Source organism: Triticum aestivum, chromosome 6B, assembly GCF_018294505.1.
Source record: "Triticum aestivum cultivar Chinese Spring chromosome 6B, IWGSC CS RefSeq v2.1, whole genome shotgun sequence".
Classification (NCBI taxonomy): domain Eukaryota; kingdom Viridiplantae; phylum Streptophyta; class Magnoliopsida; order Poales; family Poaceae; genus Triticum; species Triticum aestivum.
The window spans coordinates 48,403,882-48,423,558 of record NC_057810.1 but is presented as its reverse complement, the minus strand read 5'-3'; the positions used below and the strand labels follow the sequence as shown (position 1 = coordinate 48,423,558).

General features: G+C 47.3%; 1 pseudogene; it reads right to left on the bottom strand.

Annotated features, from left to right (window-relative positions):
• LOC123135673 (alpha/beta-gliadin A-I-like) overlaps positions 1 to 19,677 on the bottom strand; it is an 82,751-nt pseudogene that overhangs the window by 24,401 nt on the left and 38,673 nt on the right.

Below are 19,677 nucleotides of genomic sequence, written 5' to 3'. Positions count from 1 at the left end.
CCATGCTAGATTGTTTCAGAGACTTCCTTTTTTAATTGCTGAGCAATGAGGTTGTGGGAGATAAGGATGTGGAGAGAGGTGCGAGTATCTTTTGTAAAATTATCATAGTTTGCTTTCTATCCGTCAGATATAGATCAGACGGTCTATATTACAAGATGGCAGGCACACCATCATCGCTAACTCGTTTTTTATAAGGGTACAGATGATAAGTTTGCTGACTACTAAAGTAAAGTGGAATTTGTCCATGTTATACAAGTAAATTAAGGTGATTGTTTATCATACTGGTAAAGTTGGATGAAGGGTGGTAGGAACAAATGCTCCACCTAGAAGCATGCGTGTGTGAGATGGAGTCTTAGTGTGTGTGTGTGGGTGTGTGTGTGTGTGTGAGAGAAGGGGGGGAGAGATGGCGTCTTAGTGTGTGTGTGTGTGTGAGAGAGAGATGGAGTCTTAGAGTGTGTGTGTGTTTGTGTTTGTGGGTGGGTGGGTGGGTGGGTGGGCGTGCGTGCGTGCGTGTGTGTGTGTGTGCGTGTGTTTGTGTGTGTGTGTGAGAGAGAGATGGAGTCTTAGTGTGTGTGTGTGTGGGTGGGTGGGTGCGTGTGCGTGCGTGCGTGTGTGTGTATGTTTGTGTGTGTGTGTGTGTGTCGCGCGGTTCTCGGTGGCGTATGTAATGTAAGTGTGCATGGCTTCATCATAGAGAGGTGATGTGTATGGTAGAGGCCACCAACGATGGGGTGCGAGAGAGAAAATGCCCGTAGAGAGGGAAGAGAAGGTGTGTGCGCGTGAGAGTAGTCGACATCGAGAGAATGTGTTTGTTTGTGAGAGACCGAGGAAGACTACTATATATCGATGGTGCATGTAGGCGAGAATTAAACAAAGGGATGGTCTTATTGGTTTCGGGGATATAGGGGAAGAGTGAGAGGGGGGTAGCTAGAAGGAGATTGTTAAGTGTGAGTGTGTGTTTTACCCATCCAGGCGGAAGTTATGTGTACACAAGAGGAGAATGATTCGATGTGGCGTTAGGGTTGAGGGTAATTAACTACGTATGGAGACATAGAGACCTTGAACGTGCATGTGTGATAGGTATACATGTATACGTGGGATGTGTGTGTGTGCGCGCACATGATCGAGATAAAAGAAAGAAGACATAAGTCATAAGATCAACGACATGGGAGAGACGGATCGGTATGACAATATGCATGCATGTGAGAATGCAGGGAAGAATGCCCGACAATTGAGCATGTCTTTTTGTCATTAAGAGATAGTGGCGTGGTCTGGAGCATGCATCTATGGCGAGCAGAGGGAGTGAGGCACTACGATTGTGCAAAAGAGATCAACCTATAAATGCATATGTATGGAGAGACATATATAGTGTGGGTGATAGGAAGCAAGACTCCGTGCGAGAAAGAAATGTTGACGGAGAAACTACAGATAGATAGAGAGATGGAGATGCTAGCTAGAGGGACATCCGCTAGTTTGAGTGTTGGCGATGACCACCGGGTGGTTTAGAGGGTGAAGTTATATATGTGTGTGTGTGTGAGAAAGATAAAAAGAGGGCACTTGACTGCATGCAGAGAGAAACATATGTAGTGTGTGTGATAGGAAGCAAGAGTGAGGGTGAGCATCAGATAAATAGAGAGATAAATATGCTAGCTAGTGTGTGTGTTAGAGATAGGAGTCGAGTGGATTAGAAGGCTGAGTTATGTGTGTGGGTGTGAGAGAGATAGAGAGAGGGTGCATGCGAGTCACATACAAACAGATATCAGAGAGAAATGAGATCCCGAGAGACGGAGTTTTGTGTCTGTGAGAGAGAAAGATATTTCACAACGAGATTGATAGCTAGAGAGAAATATGAGGGAACGCAAGATATCTCCAGGGAGAGAGAGTGTGTGTGAGCGACATACAAGAGAACAGTGGAGAAATATGAGACCCTGGGAGACAGAGTTTGTGTTTGTGTGTGAGAAAGAGATATTTAAGAGGAAGAGTCGTAGGTTCTCATATCTAAGGAGCGAAATACATCTCTGTAAGAGGGGTGTGCGAGTGGCACACATGGGAATAGTAGAGAGAAATGAGACCCCAGGAGACAAAGTTTTGTGTTTGTGTGAGAGAAAGAGATTCCACATGGAGAATCATAGTTAGAGACACATAACAGGGAGCGAGATATACTTAGACCCGCCCAATATATATATACTTGTCACACCCAATATGCGGCCCTATCCAAAAGGAACTCGAAGGTCCCACCAAGGATAGACCCGCATATTGAAACACTTTTGCAAGGTGGATATCATTACATCAACATTACATAATAGATGGGGATACATACAAGAGGCATACAATGCCACACGAATACAACACCACAATACATAAGATCAACATCCGACTACGGATGAAGCACAAATAGGAACTCAAACGACATCCACCCTGCTAGCCCAGGCTGCCGACCTGGAACGTATCCCCTGATCGAAGAAGCAGAAGAAGAACTCAACGCAAGCAAGCATCGCTCTCGTGTCATGATCATCTCATAACCTCTACCTGCAACTGTTGTTGTAGTAATTTGTGAGCCACGAGGACTCAGCAATCCCATTACCATGGGTATCAAGACTAGCAAAGCTTAAAAGGACAGGAAGGGGTAAAGTGGTGAGGCTGCAACAACGACTAAGCAAGTATGGTGGCTAACATACGCAAATAAGAGCGAGAAGAGAACAAGCGGAACGATCGTGAAGCTAGCAATGATCAAGAAGTGATCCTGAACTCCTACTTACGTCAAACATAACATAGAAACCGTGTTCACTTCCCGGACTCCGCTGAGAAGAGACCATCACGGCTACACACGCGGTTGATGCGTTTTAATTCGGATCTGGTGTCAAGTTATCTACAACCGGACATTAAAAAATTCCCATCTGCCTATAACCGCAGGCACGACTTTCGAAAGATTATACTCTGCAGGGGTGTCCCAACTTAGCCCATGACAAGCTCTCGCGATCAACGAAGGATATACCTTCTCCCAGGAGGACCCGATCAGACTCAGAATCCCGGTTTACAAGACATTTCGACAATGGTAAAACAAGACCAGCAAAGCCGCCCGATGCGCCGACAATTCCGATAGGAGCTGCACATATCTCGTTCTCAGGGCAACACCGGATGAGTGAAGCTACGAGTAAAACCAGCCCTCGAGTTGCCCCGAGGTGGCCCCGTAGGTTGCTCGGTTCGGACCAACACTTAGACAAGCACTGCCCCGGGGGGGCTAAAATAAAGATGACCCTCGGGTTGGCCGACCCAAGGGAAAGGGATAGGTGGTGGTGAGGCAAATGGTAAAACCAAGGTTGGGCCTTGCTGGAGGAGTTTTATTCAAAGCGAACTGTCAAGGGGGTCCCATAAATCACCCGACCACGTAAGGAACGCAAAATCCGGGAACATAACACCGGTATGACGGAAACTAGGGCGGCAAGAGTGGAACAAAACACCAGGCAAAAGGCCGAGTCTTTCACCCTTTACCAAGTATATAGATGCATTAATAATATAAGAGATATTGTGATATCCTAACCAAAATCCTGTCCGCCATGGAGTAATCTTCAACTTCACCTGCAACTAGCAACGCTATAAGAGGGGCTGAGCAAAAGCGGTAACATAGCCAAACAATGGTTTGCATAGGGAAGGTGTCAAAGGTTAGAGGTTCATGGCAATATGGGATGGCTCGATAAACATGTGATAGGTAGTGCAGCAAAGCGATAGAACGAAGCAACTAGCATAGCAATGATAGTAGTGAGATCCAGGGTAGCGGTCATCTTACCTAAAATCCCACAAGGAAGAAGAACGGGTCCATGAAGAAGATGAAGCCACGAAGACGAACCAAGCGTAGACGAACGAATCCTCACGATCGCAACAAAACAGGAACTATCGAGAAGAAGCACACAACACAGTAAACACACCACACATGAACAAGGCATGATGCACAACAAGCATGATGCATGGCAAAGCTACATGAAGCTACTCATGGCAAGAGATGATGCAAACAAGAGCAACACACCAAGGCAAGTTTAAACGAGGCCGGGAACAACATATAACAATTCCGGTAAGTCCTCATATGCATATTTCGAAGTTGGTCCAGATCTGAATAAACATTATGTTATAGTTGTTAAACAACAAGTTAAGATGCACAACAATGATCTACACGAGATTCTAGTCAAGTTACATATAAAGTTCATTTAGTTCGGAGCTACGGCCTAGAAGATATGAACAAAATAAGTTAAACATGGCATTGATGCAAAATGCATTCAAACATCAAGCAAACACCTCAAAACAAGGATGCAACATGATAATATGAAACTACATGCAAAATCAAGTAAGTTTCATATAGAGCACACTCAAAACGGAGCAACGGTTCAACACACACACATGAAACAAGTTATAAGGACAAGCTGTCCAAAACAGCTACTAGGCATGTTGCAAGCACCAAAATGACATGCTACAGCACCCCAACATAAAAAAAAGACTTGGGCATGATGTATAGGTAAAGCATTACAAAACATGAACACTGGGCTATCTCCAGAAAACACTAGAACATACTCAAACACACATGGTAAGATTGCAAGTAATAACAATTTCAGACTTTGCAGAAAATAACATCACGATGCAATGTTTAGAGCTATCAAACAACATGTTACAGGAACTTATAATGGCAAACAAAGGCATGGAATGAATCTACTAATTGCATAGATCAAAAGACCCTTACTGACCATAAGCCACAAAGGATCAGAAAATATGATGGCACCCACGTAAACATAGCAAGTTTTATACAGATTCAAACATGGCAGGAACATAATTATGAAGGCATGTTGATGAGCTTGTGCAACTCACTACAGAGCATTTCATGATAAACTAAGCATACATCCATCAAGAAGACATGTCATAGAAGCTATACATGGCAATAAACAACATCATAGCATACCCGGATCAACTACAACAACCTCGGCAAAATTGAATAACATGTAAACAATCTGCCAGGAAATAGTTAGACTACTCCATAATTGCAAACAAGGGCATGAATGGATAGACAATAACCTATTGTTCAAAACACCCTTACTGAAGTATCTCAAAATATGCATGGATCTCTCTGTAGCATCAAGTTTACATGGCATCAAAATAACAGCAGAACAGGGACTAAAATCAGCAACATCATGATGCCTAGTTTGCATGCTTGTGCTAGTCACCACATTGATCATAAAAATACATGGCATACACCCCTGTAAAGATGGCATGGCATAGTTCAAAACACATGTAGACATCAACCTCATAGGATGCACACATCAATCATGGCAAAAATGACAAAAGAGCTCGTTCTGTTAACAGACAGCAGAAAACATTATGAAGCACTCTTGCAACGATGATTCAGGCATCAATATGACCTCAAATGAATATGATGCAATGGAATGAAATGATGTACTCGTTGAGATGAACAATTTGACATATTACACGCACGAAACGGAGCTACGGATGCAGAGATACAATGTGATGAACATGGCATGAAAATTACAGAAATCTGGGACTTGGCAGTTTCAGGAAAAAAAAACAGGTGAGCGTCAAATAACTACGAGACGCCCAGAGCGGGCATTAGGGGGCTGCTCACCCTGGGCTCAGCCCACGAAGAGGAAGCAGGCCGGGGTGGAGGCTTGGCGGGCTGGGCCTTCACGGGGCCCACGCGGGGTCAACGCGAGCGGGCGACGTCGAGCGGGAGGAGGCCGCTCCCAAGCGGGACGACGGCGGTGCTGGCGGGGCTCCGGCGAGGTGGGGACGACGAGGCAGGGTCGGCGGGCCCCAGGTCCGGCGGAGGCCGGCCGGATCTGGGCGCCGGAGGAGGGACGACGCCGGCGAGGGTCACAGGCGGCGCCGGGCGGCGACTTGCGGGGCGGCGGCGAGGGCCCTTGATGCGCGGAGGCGGCGGCGCGGGGATCCGCGAGCTCCGGCGACGGGGGAAGGCGCCGGAGTCGGGGACGGGGCAGGGCAGTCCGGCGAGGGGCCCGCCGGTGGCGGAGGGCGAGGCGGCCGGCGGCGGGAGCACGGCGGCGCGTGGGGCAGGACGGAGGCGGAGCACGGGCGCGCTCGGGCCCGGTCGCGGCCCGGGACGGGCCTCCCGTGGGCCGGGCGGTCCGCGGCGGCGCGGGGAGAGAGATGATGCGGGCGTGGGCTGAGGTGGTGGCTCCTGGTTGGATGAGGCGGCGGGGAAGGCGATGTGGCGCGACGGGATTGGCCGGAGCGACGTGTCCGGCGGACATGTCCGGCGCGGATGGACATGTCCGGCAGCGCGGGGAGGAGAGGGCTAGGTTAGGGGGGATTTGATCCGCGAATTTCGGGGGAGGGGCATATTTATAGGTAGAGGGAGCTAGGAGAGTCCAAATGAGGAGCGGTTTTCGCCCACACGATCGTGATCGAACGACCGAGAGCATGGAGGGGAGTTAGATGGGTTTTGGGCCACTTTGGAAGGGGTGTTGGGCTGCAAAGAGAGAGGGGCTTTACGGTTACCCGGTTAACCATTGGAGACCAAACAAGCTCCAAATGACACGAAACTTGACAGGCGGTCTACCGGTGCTATACCAAGGCTGCTTGGCAAACCTCGGGCCATTTCGAGAAAGTTTAACACCCACTCACAACAGGAGACGAAAAGGGGAACGCCGGAGGGCATAGGAGTGTCGGATCGCAAAACGGACAACGGGGAAAAGGCTCGGATGCATGAGACGAACACGTATGCAAAATGAAATGCACATGATGACATGACAAAATGCAACACGCAAGCAAATGACATGGCAACGACGGCGAATAACTGAATGACACCTGGCGCATCGGATCCGGGGCGTTACAACACTCCACCACTACGAGAGGATCTCGACCCGAGATCCAGGATGGCACCGGAGAGAAACGGAAGAGGAAGAGAAGAGGTAAAACTAAGTTGCTTCTTCGACAAACGAGTGAAACCAAAGAACCTTGAGAGGTTGAGCAAAATGAAGAAAGAAAACAACAAAGATGAACAAAGTTGAAAACACTCCGTTAGAAAAGAGGAACAAGGAACATTCGAGAACCTTGTAGGTTTAGTGATGAGATAGATATTGAAACCACTCCGGTTAAAACTAGATGGAGAAGGAATAAGATTGATATAATTTGGGCAGCACTCCGGTTGAACATGGAAGGAATAGAACATGAACTTGAGAAGAAGGGATGATACTTGATGAGATAAACAACACACTACCTCCGAAACTATTGAAAGAATGGCACAAGGGGTAAGAAGGATTTCAGACAGCTCTCCGGTAGAGGAAGGCAGCAAAACTTGATAAGATGAAAGAACTTGAATGAGACTACAACACTCCGGTTAACTGGATAAGCATGAAAAGAACACGATCCTCAATTCGCGAAGATGAGTGAAGAGAGCGACATTACAATGCCTCCGGAATAACACTCCGGTTAACTTGAATAGAAGATAGATCATTGGAATAACAGATGGAGGAGAAAATGCCAACTTGTGCCCCAAATGAGCTTGGAAAACACCCTTCCAAAAAGGTTATAACGGAGTTGTTGGGAAACCAACAATGAAACGAATAAGCTTGTAGTGGGCTTATTGAAACATTTCAACACTTGAGGTGAAATTCTGCCACTAACAAAAAACAATTGCTTGTTTGAGATCAACGAAGAGCTGAAAACTGCCTTCGCCGAGAGGATAGGAGAAAACTTGGATCATTGATAAGCACCACAAATAGCAACATTCCTTAGGGAAGGCTTTAAGTGAAATCTGACACAAGATAACTCCAATGAAGAGATTGATGGACTGAGAAGAACTCATGCTCGAAGGAGTTGATGGGTTTAACTACCTCATTCTTGACAACATATGAATCAAGAAACATGAATGAAATTGTCAAGAGTGACATAACACCACCTCAAAAGATAAGGTAGAAATAATTGCACTTTGGAATGCAAGATGAAGAATTCTTGAACTCCTCAAAACAAAACATGTGTTGAGCACCATGTTTATTTTGAAGTATGGCTTGACGGATCATAGCTTCGAGAGAAAACTTGAGGAACAATTGAAGAATGAAAGAATCCTTGACGAACCACCATGTAGAGCCTCCATGAAGAACTCCGGTAATGAAAGGATGATAGAAAGAAAGATAAGTTGAAAAACACAAGGTGAAGCCTTGCGATGATTTAGATGGAGCTTTACGACGATATAACCAAGAAAACTTGGAACTCCGGAAAATAAAAGATGGGAAACACTTGGAACTAGAATTTATTCATTAAGAACAAACTCCAAAGGAAGGGATTACTCACTTGGATGAAATAAGAATAAGATTTATTGTATGCTTATCCTCCACCAATTAAATTGATGAGAAACAATGGATTATTCATACTACTTATTCTTCTTGAAAAGGATTGAGAAGTGACAGCACAAAACTTGAGAAAGTCTTCATGAACCATCGGTACGATTGGAAAGAATGAATGGATTGATACGATAAAAAAGGAAAAAGAATCTGAATGAACCGCCGTAAGAATTAGAAAATGATTGATGAAAGAGAATGAATCACCGGGAAGAATTAGAAGAACAAATATGTTAGAGGGGATTTAGATGCAAAAGAATGAAGAGATAATGAGCTGATTAAAGAACACTTGAACGAAGCACCGGGATAAATGGATAACGGTAACTGGAACGATGGCCTCCGGTGAAAAGAAATAGAAATCAACTCCTGAAATACTCCGGATGGGTGAGAAAAGGAATATCTGACAAATGGAATAATTCGAGACTGATAACATGAAGCTAGAACCACGAATCTTCGAGTGAACGGACATGATTTAGAGGAAAAACTCTTCTTCGGTCTTCAAATGACGACGGGAAATAGCACCAAAATTATTGAGATACTCCGGGAGAATGAAAAGCGAAGAGGTTGAGCCAACAATGAAATGATTTGAAAAATCTTGGAGAAAGACATTTGATTGATGATAATTCATTCTTACGTCAACTTGGAAATGAATTTGAGAATCGCTCCTGATAATTCGAAGAGTCAGGTAAGATCCTGGGAAAAGACCAGTGGGTTAGGGCCCACTCAAAAGAAAACACCATTGAACGAGATTGAAAGGGGGGATTGCACCGATTGAATTAAATGACTTGAATGAGATAACAACCTCGAAAATATCTTGAACGGATTGAGAATGGAAACACAAGTCTTCCGAGATATCTTCAGCACTCCAGGACAAATGAATAGGAAGAAGTGAATGATTAAGAGGTGCATCGGCATGAGAAAGCATTAGAAACGAGGAAAAGAATATGATGAATATCAAAAGCTTGAATTGGATCCACCGGAGAAGAAACAACAATGGAGGATGATGAACTTAAAACTGTTGAGCATCTTCTTGGGAAATCACCGGATAAGAACATTGACAGAAAAGAATGAAGAGACTTCCCACAAATAGAAGGATACATGATTAAGAAATCTGAGTCCTTGAAGAAAAGGGTGGGAGGGTGGGGAAAAACAAAGACAACTTGGGGCAGGTGGCATAAACACCGTTCAGAAAACTTAGAATTGATCTTGCGGATGGGAAAAATGATGGGATCCACTTGAAGAGAAGCACGCCGGTTTGGAAAATAGTTGACATGACAACCTCAGTGATCAAGAAGGATTAGTACTCCCATAGAAATATGAGAACACCGCTTGAAAGGTATGGAATCAACACTTGACATTGAAGCAACTTGAATACCACAAATAAAACAAAACAAAGGATTTGGCTTGCAGAATAAGCCGGAATCAAACATATGATAGAGATTTACCCAATCCCATACCATGCATCTGTCAGAAAGATATTCTAGGAGCTACTTGAATTACCACCTATAAACTCCCGAAACTTTCTGGTTATGCAATCTGGTGTTGGGGATACAGCGGAAGCAATATATCTCACCCAAACTAACAATACCTACATCCAGCTGTATCCATCCGTCAACACACACTACTAGAAAAAGGGCTATAGATGGGATTGACACTAATGGCGTACCAGACAAGGGGTGCGCCATTAGTATATACTAATGGCGCACCACCTTCAGATACGCCATTAGAGTTGAAACTACTAATGGCGCACCTGGCACAAGGTGCGCCATTAGTATCAAAATTTTTTTTGAACTAGTGCGCCTGTCCAAACATACTAATGGCGCATCAGGCACAGTGCGCCATTACTAGTTGTAACTAGTAATGGCGCACCCGTCGGAAAGTGCGCCACTAAAGTTGTTTTTTTATTATATTTTTTATTCCTTTTTTTGCAATACTACTAATGGCGCACTGTACAACCGTGCGCCATTACTAGTTTAAACAAGTAATGGCGCACTGTAGAACAGTGTGCCATTAGTATGTTTTTTTTTGCAAAACTACTAATGGCGCACCACGAGAAGGTGCGCCATTAGTAACCTGGATTACTAATGGCGCATTTAGTGCTGGTGCGCCATTAGTAAGTGGGCAACAACAAGATATTTTGGACAACCTCTCCTACCCACACTTTCTTTCTCCCCACTTCATTCTCTCCACCTCCTCCTTGTCTCGGGTGCCTTCTCTTTTTCACCTCATTTCCACCATAGATTCATTCAAATTAAGTGGTTAAATTACCTTGTTTTGATAGGTAAGTAAGGGGGGAAGCTATATTTATGTTGTTCTCCCTACAACAATGTGCACATGCACTTTTTATGGCCTAGCTAGATCTATGTATGTTCGTGGTGTTGCATATGTTTGTGGTGTTGCATATGTGTTTGTGTTTGGAGGTGTACCGGTATTTGAAATGCGATAGTTGCCAATATTTTGCCGGAATGTTGATTCATTTCCGTTTCGGCGAGAATTTTGGCATTAAGCATTCTTTTTGGTCCTATTTTTAGGGAAAGTCATGCCAAATTTTTTCTTGGTTCTAAAATATCGTTTTGCTCTACCCCGCAGGCGACCATGGTCCGCACGATGACCGAAGGCATCGTGAATAGGTTTTTGAGGTCCGCGAAGGCCGAGATGCTTCAAAAGAACGAGACGGAGATAAGATGTCCGTGTCGAAGATGCAAGCTGAAGAGCCTTATTGCGGACCCGGATTCCGGGCAGGTGCGGGACCACCTGCTCTTGCGTGGTTTCATGGATGGCTATCGGTGGCAAGGTGATGAAGATGACTACGAAGTCGTCCATGGGGGCCGGGCAAGAAATGAGGAAGGGCAGCAAGACAACCACCGCGGCTCGGGCGGGCGAGAAGACGAAGAATCCCCAGGAGATGATCACGACGGTGATGCTGTACACAGTCATCATGTAGAAGATGCAGGACATGATGATGAGGAAGATGCCGGAGCAGACGACGGGCATGATCATGAAGATGATGATGCCGGCGGAGCAGACGACGCTGGACCATCGATGGGCTGGGTGCAGGACCCTCATATTCAAGAGCTGCTTCTCAAGCAGACGGATAACGCAAGAGCTGCCGCCCGAGAGAAAGCCAAGATGGATCAACTTGAGTTAGACGCGGTTACTCCATTGTATGAAGGATGCAGGCCCGAGGATACCCGCCTGAAAGTAACGCTCATGGCTCTGGAGATGAAGGTAAAACACAAAATGACCGACGCATGTTTCGACGAGAACATGTCATTCTGGCACGAACGTCTTCCCAAGGGGAACAAGTGCCCGACCAGTTTGGAGGAGGCGAAGAAAATCGTGTGTCCTCTGGATTTACCGCACGTGAAATACCATGTGTGCATGAACAATTGCATCATTTATCGGGACGAGCACGCGGAGTCTACCATATGTCCGGTGTGCGGCGTCACTCGATACAAGAAGAGGAAGAAAGCTCCTCGAAAAGTGGTGTGGTACTTTCCGATCACTCCTCGTCTGCAGCGGTATTTCGCGGACCCTAAGGTAGCAAAGCTCCTGCGTTGGCACGCGGATAGGGAGGAGAAGAAGCGAGAAGATGACGCAAATGATCCGGAGATAGATAAAAAAAGACAAGATGCTGAGTCACCCTAAGGATGCGAGCCAGTGGCAAGCGTTGAACCTCGAAGACTCGGAATTTGGGAACGATCCAAGGAACATTGTGCTGGGCGCGAGCACCGATGGAGTCAATCCGTTTGGCAGCCAGAGAAGCACACATAGCACCTGGCCTGTGTTTGTGTGGATGTACAACCTTCCCCCCTGGTTGTGCATGAAGAGGAAGTACATTCACATGAGTATGCTAATTGAAGGGCCGAAACAACCAGGGAACGACATCAATCTGTATCTGGGGCTGCTGAAAGAGGAGCTTGACACGCTGTGGAAAATGCCAGCCAATATGTGGGACGCCGCAGAGAAAGAATATTTCCCTATGAGAGCCGCACTGCTCACGACGGTGCACGACTATCTCGGTTACGGATATCTCGCGGGGCAGGTAGTCCACGGATTTTCTGGATGCGTAAGGTGCATGGATGACACAACGTATCGCCAGCTAGATAGAGATCCCGGGTCTTCGAAAACCGTGTTCATGGGACATCGAAGGTGGCTTCGCGACGATGACTCGTGGAGGAAACGTGCGGATCTGTTCGATGGTGAAACCGAACCCCGAAAAGGCCCGTGTACGAGGAGCGGCGAGGAAATAGACAAGTTGTTCAAAAATTGGAAAGACTGCCCACTGCCGGGAAAGAAGCAAAAGGCGCCAGAGCCGGGAAAGAAGCGAAAGGCGCTAGAGCCCCTGCTCAAGGTATGGAAAACGAGGTCTGTTTTCTGGGACTTGCCGTACTGGAAGATCCACCGTGTGCCTCACAGCCTTGATGTCATGCATATCACGAAGAACGTGTGCGAGAGTCTGCTTGGTACCCTGCTCAACATGCCAGAGAGGACCAAAGATGGGCCGAAAGCAAGGGCAGACTTGAAATCAATGGGCATCAGGCAGGAGCTTCATGCTAATGATGATGATGATGATGATGATGATGATGATGATGAGGCGAAGCAGGACACAGAAAGTCGTCGCAAAGGCAAAAAGGCCAAGAAGACCGGAAATGACTACCCTCCCGCGTGCTTCACTCTAAGTCAGGAGGTGATCGAGCAGTTTTTCACCTGCCTCCTAGGAGTAAAACTTCCTTACGGTTACGCGGGGAAGATAAGCAGATACCTAGACCCAGCGAAGCAGAAGTTCAGCGGGATGAAGTCTCACGACTGTCACGTGCTGATGACGCAGATACTTCCAGTTGCAATCCGTGGGATCATGGACGCGCACGTCCGTGAAACGCTATTTGGCCTATGCAACTTTTTCAACGTCATCTCTCGGAAGTCGATTGGCGTGAGGCAACTCAGAAGGCTACAGGAAGAGATCGTGGTGATACTATGCGAGCTTGAGATGTACTTCCCGCCCGCATTCTTCGACGTTATGGTGCATCTGCTGGTCCATATCGTGGAGGATATCATCCAACTCGGGCCGACGTTCCTGCACAGCATGATGCCGTTCGAAAGGATGAATGGTGTCATCAAAGGATACGTTCGGAACATGTCACGTCCAGAGGGAAGTATAGCCAGGGGCTTTCTGACCGAAGAGTGCATCTCCTACTGCACGAATTATCTAGGCATCGAGAACCCCGTTGGTCTGCCCGTCAACAGGCACCTCGGCAGGCTCGCTGGATGGGGTCACCGTGAGGGTCGCCGCGAAATGCATGTCGACTTCGAGGGTCGACTCGCCGACTTTGAAAGAGCAAACCTAGTCGCGCTACAACACATAGACGTGGTCGATCCTTGGGTGGTAGAGCACAAAACCTTTATTGAGAAGACGTACAATGACCGAGGCCAACAGAGGACGGACGGAGATATACTCAAAGAGCACAACTCATGTTTCACGCGTTGGTTCAAGCAGAAGCTTCTGTCGTACCCTTTACATGAAGATTCTTCCGCGGAAGAACAACTCATATTCACCTTGTCACAGGGCGCCGAGCACAACCTGATGACCTATGAGGCGTACGATATCAACGGCTACACATTCTACACCGAGGACAAGGACATGAAGAGCGATGGTTATCAGAACTCCGGGGTAACGATGGAATCCTACACCGGTAAGGACAAGGACAGATACTACGGAAGGATCGAGGAGATCTGGGAGCTGAGCTACGCTGGAGAGAAGGTGCCGATGTTCCGTGTCAGATGGGCCAAGAGCGTCCTAAAAGAAGACCGATATTTCACCACCATGGTTATACCCGAAGCCAAATCCAAGACCGCGGGCGCAAACGTCACCGCGAAAAATGAGCCATGGGTACTGGCTTCCCAAGTGGACCAATGCTTCTTCATTACCGACCCGCCAAAGCCCAGTCGTGTTGTCGTGAGGAGAGGCAAAAGGAAGATCATCGGAATGGATGGAGTAGCCAATGAGCAAGACTTCGACAAGTACGGCGACCCGAGGATCGAACATGACGACGATGATGAAGTAGCAGCATACACCACAAGAAGAAGCAGGACCACCCTACCTAAAGGACGTCCGTTCCACAGAAGAACTCCATTTGCGAAAAAGAAGGGCAAGAAGATTGTGAACAGATAGCTAGCTAAGATCGATTGTATTTAAATCGTAGCCTTCATTTCTCGATTGTATTTCATGGGCACTTTTTGAACTATCATGAATATTTTTAAATTTCATGGACACTCGATCTCGATCCCCCTCCATCTCGATCGCTATCCCACCTCGCCAGATCCGGCCCCCCTCGCCGCCGAGCACCCCCCGGTCCACCGGCCGCCGCCGCCGACCCCCCGCACCCTCGATTCCCGCTACTCAACCGCCGCCGCCGACCCCCCGCACACCCCTCCTCTACTCAACCGCCGCCGCCGACCCCCCGCACCCCCACACCCTTCCCCGCTCCACCGGCATTACTGTTTGATGATATTTTTAAAAAATTATTACTGTCTTATAAAAAATATATTACTGTGATGATTTAAACAAGTTTGAACATATTTAAACACAAATAAGTATCAAACAACATTTTAGATGCATAAAAAAAATTGTGGAGCTTGGGAATCGAACCCAGGACCTCCTGGTGTGAGAACTGGTTGCTGACCAGTCGAGCTAGTAGAGGGAACTTGATGTGGATCAGGTCAGGTGGAAGATAACCTGTTGGCTCGAGCAGAAATAAAAAAAAATACTAATGGCGCACCAGGGCGAGGTGCGCCATTAGTATGGATGTACTTATGGCGCACCGTGGTGTGGTGCGCCATTAGTATTGTGCCGCCCCCATCCATATCCCGGCCGGCCCAAACCTATCCCCTCTCTCTCCCTCGCCCTCGCCCTCGATCCCCTTCCCCTCCCCTCTCCCGACGCCACTGCCCCGCCGCCCCGACGCCGCCTCGACGCCGCCCCGTCGTCCTCGTCTCCGCCCCGACGCCCCAACACCGCCCTCTCCTCTCCCGACGCCGCCGCCCCGCCGCCCCGTCGTCCTCGTCTCCTCGGCGCCGCTCTCCCCGTCGCCCCACCTTGTTGGACGCCATCGCCCCGCCGCCCTCGTCGCCCGTGGCCCGGACGCCGCCCCGTCAACACCACCGTCGCCGGAGCACCACCACCACCCGGACCTCGTCGCACCACCACCACCCGGACCTCGTCGCCCCACCTCGTCGCCCCGTCCACACCACCGCCCCCGTGAGCTCCCCCTCCTCCTCTCCTCCTCTCCCCCTCTCCCCTATGCGTTGGTGTCACCATTACTCACGTCCTGCTCATGCTTGGTATGATGTATTAGGAGAAAGGTGTACTGTTTACTGCGCCATTTCCGCCCGAGTCGGTCAAAAAATCAACTTGTTCATCTGTCCATTCATCTAGCTTCACTGAGACTACCTGAAATAATAGGGTTCTACTCAAACACCAGAAATGGATAGTCGAACCACCAAACATTATATCTGCACCAGCCAACTGGCATTACTCTGACTTATCGTGTGTATTTCATGGCAAAATTGTGTATACTAAGAATATTAGCAAAAATAATATTATCTCAAGGGAATGGAAAATAATATTGGGAATGTCAAACTTATATGTTCCTGGTATCTTCTTTAAAAAGCCTATGATCTAATTATGTTTGTCAAAGACAGGTGTTTCTCAAGTTAGAAAAAAACTGTACAGCCTAGAAAAGTATAGCTGAACCTTGAAACATATGCTTTACTGTCCAATATGCCGAACCTTGATTTTTTCCCACCAGTAGCTCAAAATCATTAACTAATGTACATCACTCAAAACTTCGTAGTTACCTTCGAACTACAATGTCACATTATAATTTCTCAATCAAGAATAAGACTCTGACAACCAGTAGAAGAAACAACATGGAAAAGAAACACTTCTTTAAATTTGGGCTTCTCTAGGAAAAAGTAGTGCAGTTTTGTTTCTAAAGAAGGTAGGATCCAAGGTGTTTACAGGGAAGTAAAAGTAATTTAATGTGGCACTGCTTAATCCTTCAAGACCAACCTAGCACTAAGCTGAATATATATTTAAGAAAATGCATCAGGGACTACCTATGTAATGGCTGAACAATGTGAATAAAAGCAAACCTAAGTAATGGATGAACAATTTTGTGTGAGAACTTACCCAGTTTTAGGAAACACTACCCATGCGCCTTTGCTGACAATGTAGAATATCATATAACCAAGAGAATTTGATCTTTGTCACAACTCAGCTCACTAATCATGTATCATTTGTCATGTCGTTAAGACAAGAAAAAATAGACATATATTGGCACACTTAACTAACAAAGACTCGCTGGCCCAGTTAGTGTAAAAATTAAGGATATGGAATAAATAAGAATGCTACGTCATGAGGAGGAGCTAAGGAAATGGACACGTTAGTGGCCTGGACCAGGGGAGGATTTATCAAATAAGCAAATGGGTTGCCCGAGTTTCTGCGATTATGTCATAAGCTATACATTTCCATCTGCCCCTGAAGCTGCACGCCATTAAATCAAGTTAATCCCTTACAAAATCAGCCCAGGCAAGTTAATGATTTTAACACAATCTATCGATCTGCACATCTATTGTCAACAGTTTGAAACCTGACCTGTAGGACAGTTTCATACCAACATCATAGTTGCTGCATCTGTTTAGATACTGAAAGACTGTTAGCTGACATCTTGTAGGTACAAAAATTGCAAGGGAAAAAATCACATGATGAGATACAGGAGGAACAAATAATACTACACTTTAGCTACATGTCAGCTGACTGAGTTTTACATTTTGGGTCAGTCGATTTTTTAACCGTTGATTGCTGCTCCAAGATACGTGCTAGGATTCTTTTTTTTCTGTTGTGTGTGCTGTCCTGTATTGGGTTGCACGTTTTCTGATTGACACCTATTTTGGGTCAGTCGATTTCTTGTTGGGCTGAAGCCCGTTACATGTTTTCTAATTAAGCTGTTTTTGTCAAATGAAAATGTATCATGTCACTGTCCGTGACTCTCTCTTTTTAAGTCCACATTCTGTTGGTGGCTCGGTTAACTCCTAGGGTTTTAGCAGTTATGTATAAAAAACATTCTGATCCAGTATTGCTTGTAGTGGTTTGTCCAAAATGTTGAATGATACTGCTTGGAGATGCATATATTGTTTCACCTCTTCACATGCCAATGTATTTTCCATGTTGTGATGAAGGCCTTTTTTGCCTTGTCCACCCGAGAGGCCCTTGAGTTTGCTGGAATGTCGATTAACTTCCGTTCCAGCAAATTCGGGTACTCCATATGTCCTATTTTCAGCAAAGGTCATGCTGAAATTTTCCGTGAATTTTAGCATGACTTTGCTAAAAATAGGACATATGGGGTACTTGTGACTAATGCATGGGCCGGGGTACTTGTGAATAATGATGAAAGCTTAGGCTTTTAGGGTGCCTCGGCGTCGAAAAACCCTCAATGATAAAAGCTTAGCTTTTAGGATGCCTCGGTGTCAACAAACCCTAAATGATGAGACCATGATCTTGTTCCTTGACAATAACCAACTTTTTGACCAAACTTTGTTCCTATTTAGAGAGAAACATGGCCAACAACGATCAGGCCGGGGGTTCGGGCGGCAAGGCATTCTGGGAGCTGTCCCAGGAGATGGAGGAACAACCTCACTTGTATGAGGACGCCGCCTTCCCCATCGATCCTGAGACCACTGATGGTACCGCCGAGGATGACCCCACTGATGCCACCACTGATGGTGCCGCCGAGGATGCCACCACTGATGATGGCGGCGCACGCACAGATGGCAGCCAACAGAAGAGACAACGGAAGGACCGGCGACCGACCGTGCTCCGCACCCTCAAGGAGGAAGTTACTGAAGTGGACTCCAACGGGAATCCAACGGCGCCCGAACGAATAGTCAAGGGGTACTCGCTTCAGCTCGGGTGCATTCTCCGGAGCACCGTCTCGATCAACACCGAGAACCTGAGGCATCCTGACCGAGGGAATTTGCGCAACCTCCTCTTCACGAAGCTGCACGAACGATACAAGTTCCCCGCTGATTTTGAAAACACAAGCCTCAAAGGGAATAAAGTGAACAATGCTGCCCTCACGAAGATGAGCAAGGCCCTGTCTACTTGGAAAAGCAATGTGAAGAGAATGATCGAGAAAGGTGAGAGTTATGAGAAGATCAAGGAGAAAAATCCTTCGATCACCGAAGATGACTACAACGACTTCAAGATCAATTGCTCGAGCACCGCAAACTCCCAATCAAGTCAGTGGGGGAAAGAAATGCGGGAGCTGAACTTAGGGGAACACAAACTCGGTCCCGGCGGTTACAGAGTGGCGGAGCCTATATGGGACAAGGAGGACGCGGAGCGTGCCGAGCAAGGCCTACCGCCCCGCTTCGAGAAATACAGCGGTAACAAGCAGACCAGGAACTATGTCAGGGCCCGGTACAAGGAGGACCCGATAACAAAGGAGCTTACCACGGATCCGAAGACCAGGGCGCTTGAGCTTGTTCTGGTAAGGAATACACCCCCGCGTAATTAGCTCCATATGGTTGCATTCTAATTAATGAAGCCAAATTTCTAAATGGTTCACATTCCTTCCGCAGGCGACTGAAAGCAGTAGCGCGGGGTCGACTAAGAGCAACCCTTGGGACACCACTCTAAATAGGGCGTTGAATGTAATGAAGAACAAGGATAAGCTCAGTAAGCCGACGTCAGCTGGTCGTGTGGCCGGCAAAGGCTTGTCCACAAAATGGGGGTCATACTATACCGCTGGTGTGCGGAAGGAGAAAAAGACCAGCTCGGAAAGCCAGGCGCGCGAGGTTCAAGAACTCAAGGCACAGGTGGCGCGGATTCCGGAGATTGTCCAAGAGCAAGTGCAACAACAACTCGGAGCGACGATCACCGCCATTGTGCCTACCTTGATCCAGGGGTTGAGTGCGTGGATTGCGGGCGGCCAACAGGGGCCGCCCCCGATTCCTAGCTTCACGGCCAGCAACTCGCAGAATGCGATGGCGGGGCCATTGTTGTCTCCGGCGGAGGCGGCATTGGTGTCTCCGACGCCGGCACGGGAGCTTAATGCACCCGGGTGTACGCCGGCCGGCACCTCTGCAGCAAGCGGCCCCTCCGTCAACTGCACGCCCGCCGTTGGCGGTGCCTCGACATTAGCCGAGCTCGACGCCATCATCACGGTAACTAATTAAGCCTCTCTCGGTCGAGGACTTCATCTCCTTGCCTTTGACTGGGCATCCCTGACGCCCTACATGTTTTCGCAGGGCGCCGCCG